We start from the raw sequence: 5,147 nt of genomic DNA, 5'->3' as shown, positions 1-5,147 counted from the left end.
TAGTTAGTTATTGGTGTGCGCTAATAGCTTTCAATCAGTGACATCACTCCGAGACATCAAAGTAACCTAGTCGTTTCCCTTGCTCTACAAGAGCCGGGGTATCGCTGCTTCATGGGCGACTGTTGTCGATGTGTGCTAGGGTCGTTGGATCGAGCCTAGGTTGAGGCATGGAGAGGGACGTAAACAACACTGTGCAAGATCAAATAAAACCAGTTTGATGTTGCTCCAATTCTGAAAGGAAGCCTTCATGAATAATAATATGACTGGATTATTCAAGTGACTGTGACACTATTTGACATAACGTCAGACATGGTAGTAGGATATCACATACGGAGTATACATAGGCCTACAGTGAAGGAAGGTTGGTGATTGACGGGAACTGACCAGTGATCACCTTTCCTGTTATGAAACAGGTTGAAACAAACGGGAATGTCCTGTGTGTAGGCTAGTAGGGTTTAGACTAGTCTACCACCCGCTACCAGGTGGAGGCGACACTGCGCTCTTCTCCTCTCTACCAAAGCGCGAGCTGCCTCTACAGTCCCGTCCCTCGGTGAGATCATTATCAACCGAACCTGACACACACGGAGCTAGAACGAGCGAGCGAACAGAACACCCCCCCAATTCCGACCCACCGGGAAGGGAAAACACCAGTCTTCTGATAACCAACACCTTCTCCCACTTTTACGCATCCAACCACGATCTCTCCAGTGACGTTACTGTTGAATGTGGGGTTGGAGGCTATTCGGATACAATCTGTGTTCTGCTGGTTTGTTTTCACTGCAGTAAAACGGTTTGCTTCGATCCTCCCCCGGAGTCAAGGTTTGAGAGGGAAGCAGCGCTTAACTCGCCGACTGACCAGCCACGGACATGGCGATGGGATCACTGCAGTGGCCCTGTAAATCTTGTGCTTAGTAAACCCGTAAGCAAGGTTTTTTACGCGCTATATTTCACAGGAAAAGGACGTAGATTCAATCACAACCTTGGATTTTTGTGAACATTGATTTGATTATCAGATCGGCTATAATTATTTTTGCCTTTTTTTCAGCGCACTGTTGACGCCATTTTCCTCAGGTTTTCTGTAAAAAAAAAAAAAACTTGCTCCATTTGACAGCTACCAAGGACGCTGTCAGTGCAGACGCCGGTTCTGTAAATGTGACCAAATGGTTTTTAAATGATCTTGATGACATATCTACACGATAGTCTCAAGTGTTCGACAACATTGGACATGGGTAAGTAGTTGACCATAATTTCTTACACACTTGCGTTATTGTAGTCTAAATGTGAGTTGAACATGATTTTATGAATTTATGATACTTTTTTTGCGGTTGGCTGTGGTTTATAAAAAGAGAATGCAATATCTCAAAATAAACAGTTCATTTGTAGCGAGTTTTGATCTCACTAGGTAGGCTAGTGTGTGTGTGTGTGTGTGTGTGTGCGTGCGTGTATGTGCGTGTGTGTGTGTGCGCGCGTGTGTGCGTGTTGTGGAGCAGGTGGAAGACGTAGGCATAACCAACTGGCCTCGGCCTGGTCTTGAACCACTAACCCTTTGGCAAGTGCATTGCGTCCTGTGCCATTAAGGGTCCAGACCTCTGATGAGATGTTCTAGGAGTTGTAGAGTAAGCCTATTTATGGTCCAAGTGGTGGTGTGAAGGGTTATACACACATCCTGAAGGCAACTGTAGATTGATGAAATCACTGTAAAATACATGTCACACTTTGAGAGTGTATAAAACAACCCATTACACTAAGAGGTCCAAACCTTTTGAGAATGTTCGATGGTGTTATAGGCTAGTCTATAGTCCTTCTATAGGCTGTTTGAAACCCTCCTGGCCCGTGTGAGAGAAAGCCGACGCAAGCAGATCACTGCATCACCAAGTCTGTTTCACAAATGGCCATGATCTGATCTCAGGATGGAGTTACACTTTTTACCTGGTATTTACTTGGCTAGATTTAACAGCAAAGTAGTACTTACATAATTATTGCTTAATAACAAATGACTTTCCAGTGTCTTTGCGATGAACTGAAACGAGCACCACTATGTACCATTTGGTACCAGGTAGTTACTAACTGTGGAGTTGTTCAGAGTAAGTGCCAGAAGGTATTGTCCACTGTTACCATAGCAGCTGAAACAGGACGGGTCAAATAGAGCCTTCCACTTTAGTGTCAGGGTCAGGTCAGGTATGCTTTGCACTTACTTCAAGAAACCAGTTACAGGCCAAGGCAGGCCCACCATCTTCTTGCCCCTCAATTATTTCACTGATTGGTGTAATAGTGGTTGTTTTCTAAAATAAAGTGTTAACTTGTATGCTCTTGTTGTAGGATAAAGTGCGATCCATTAGAGACATTTGACCAGGTGTCAGAGCTGCTAGGAGTACTGGGTGGAGGAGTCAAGCGCAGAGAGCAGGGTTTCAAGAAAGTGGATTTATTTTCCGGTTGACAGGGAAAACGATCATGCCCTAAACACACGGGCGCATGAAAAGACGAGTCCAAAAACACCGGACTAAACTGTCCCGAGAAAATAATAAAATCCACATAAGAATCCAAAGCCAAATAACAGATAAACAAGCCCGCACAAAAGCCAGCGGGCTACCTGCCCTTAAATAGCCTACCCACCAAACTAAACTCAAAACAGGTGCACCCAATCAGCCCAAACTAACAGAAACAAAAAGAAAAGAATCGATGGCAGCTAGTAGGCCGGTGACGACGACCGCCGAGCGCCGCCCGAACAGGAAGAGGCACCATCTTCGGCGGGATTCGTGACACCAGGTAAATTTTAATCGGTGTGTAAATGTGTAGGGTGATAGGGTGATTCCATGCTGTTCTATTACAGTAGGCTACACACTCACACACTGGTTGAAATGTACCTGCATGGCCCAAAAATATTTTGGATATCTCAGATTTTTCTGACAATTCTCACATAGAAACTTAATTGGGAGGAAGGATGTTTCATATGCTTTTTACATCTGTAACACACATTTTTTGGGGGGAAATCATTATGAAAGTGGGCATTTTAGGCCCTTTTTAGAGATATACACGCCTCCTGTAATACCCAAATGATCTGTGAACCGTACATGATACAGAAAACACCTTGGTGTCATTATACACCTAACATTGTGCTATAAAATATGGAGTATCGCTACTTTCTGAAATAAAATGTTACACATTAATTTATTTAACATTAAAACTATTAATATAACAAAAGTACCCTTTTAGATTTTGTTCAATTTTAGACATGGTTTTAAATAAAATACTCTGTATTTTGTACATCACATTTCCAGAGTGGGCTCTCTGCTAAGTTTAAAGTTATGATACATTTTATCAGCACCACCAACGCAGTGAATGGGAAAATGGATTCAAAGGGAACTCCCTCTGCTGGTGATTTGCTGAATGTGCAACCCTACAGGAGGGTTGTGATTGGTTAATGACCTATAATGTCAATTTCTAGGTATAAAAATTATAATTTCATCAAAAGTAGCTGATTGAAGAGTAGGCCTATGTTGTTCCAAACAATATGTATAAAAATAAGCAAAGTCAAAAATAATACTTTTGAGATATTCATAATAATATTTGGAATGTTGAATAAATGAATGTGAAAATTTGTATTTCAGAATATAAATATACTCCATATTTTAGAGCACACTATAAGGAGTATACACTGAGTGTACAACACATTAGGAACACCTGCTATTTCCATAACATACCAGGTGAATCCAGGTGAAAGATATTATCTCTTATTGATGTCACCTGTTAAATCCACAGTGTAGATGAAGAGGAGGAGACAGGTTAAAGAAGGAGTTTTAAGCCTCGAGACAGTTGAGCTATGGATTGTGTATGTGTGCCATTCAGAGTGTGAATGGGCACGACAACAGATTTAAGTGCCTTTGAACGAGGTATGGTACTAGGTGCCAGGCGCACCGGTTTGAGTGTGTCAAGAACTGCAACGCTGCTGGGTTTTTCACACTCAACATTTCCCCGTGTGTATCAACAATGGTCCACCACCCAAAGGACATCCAGCCAACTTGACACAACTGTGGGAAGCATTGGAGTCAATATGGGCCAGCATCCCTGTGGAGAGCGTGGCATCTTGTAGAGTCCATGCCCTGATGAATTGAGGCTGTTCTGAGTGCAAAAAGGGATGCAACTCAATATTAGGAAGTTGTTCTTAATGTTTTATACACTAAGTGTAATTACACCAAGATGTTGTCTGTAGCATTACAGGAGCCATGTATATGTCTTAAAAGGGCCTGAAATTGCCACTTCCATTATGATTATCTCAAAAATTGTTTGTGATACAAATGTAAAAAGCATTTCAAACATCCTTCCTCCCAATTAAGTTTTGGGAGGATTGCCAGAACAATTTGTGATACCAATTCTGTATCTGATATGTGTTGTGTGGGTAGGGCAGATTGAGTATAGCTGAGTGACATAGCTACAGTATAGAGGTATTGCTGAGTGATGTAGCGGCATAATGAGAAGTAGCAGGTGCTGGATTGAGACACTGAGAAATGGTGAGGAGATGTTGGTGTGGGGCTTCTGTTGTCACGGCAACTGGCAACATACTGGATGGTGGACTCACAGTAGCGTACTAACAGAGGCTCTCGCTCTGTTTTGGATTCACTTTGGATTCCTGGAGCAAATTCCGATCCCATGATATGGGCAGGAGTGCTGTTGGGGTTGGAGTCATAGCGCTATCTAAAGATACTTTGTCCTCCTGTAACAGAGCAGGGACAGGGCATCCCTATACGAGTTCCTGGGTACTCTCTCTCTCTCAAATTTTGAAAATTGTTAAGTTTGGTCCAGCTCTCTATTATCTTATAGGTCATATGTGATCGTAATTCTGTTTTGAGACCTGAGTCAAGAGCAGACCCAGAGACTGTAGCTACCAGTGCACAGGTATTATAGGGACACAGATTGTAAAGGGAGATCCAATCGGCTCTAGTGGCTTTCTCTGCTTGTTTCCTTTCCATCTGAAGTGATGTGAAACAGAGAACAGGAGTGTTTTAGTGTGGCCAGATCTCCCCAAGTCTCCTGTGAACTCTCTCTTCTGGGTAACACTGGACCTCAGCCAAAACTGGAGAGAGAGAGAGAGAGAGAGGGTTGAGGAAGAGAGGGAGAGAGGAAGGTAGCAAGATGAGGGAGGGGGAGGT

The 5,147-nt window shown here is 42.9% G+C and overlaps 1 protein-coding gene across 2 annotated transcripts in view; it reads left to right on the top strand.

The window, feature by feature from the left end:
* Positions 1-582: 582 nt before the first annotated feature.
* LOC120029900 (SET-binding protein-like) overlaps positions 583-5,147 on the top strand; it is a 52,775-nt gene continuing 48,210 nt past the window's right edge. Inside the window, exons 1-2 of one of the 2 annotated variants that reach the window (XM_038975241.1) lie at positions 583-919; positions 1,046-1,229. The gene's annotated coding sequence lies outside the window, so the exon portion shown is untranslated. Of the gene's footprint in view, positions 1,230-5,147 lie in introns of both variants that reach the window. The other variant, XM_038975313.1, reaches the window with a different exon arrangement.

This window comes from Salvelinus namaycush, chromosome 1 (assembly GCF_016432855.1).
Source record: "Salvelinus namaycush isolate Seneca chromosome 1, SaNama_1.0, whole genome shotgun sequence".
Taxonomy (NCBI): domain Eukaryota; kingdom Metazoa; phylum Chordata; class Actinopteri; order Salmoniformes; family Salmonidae; genus Salvelinus; species Salvelinus namaycush.
The sequence above is the reverse complement of the archived record's forward strand: the minus strand, read 5'-3'. Positions and strand labels throughout refer to the sequence as shown.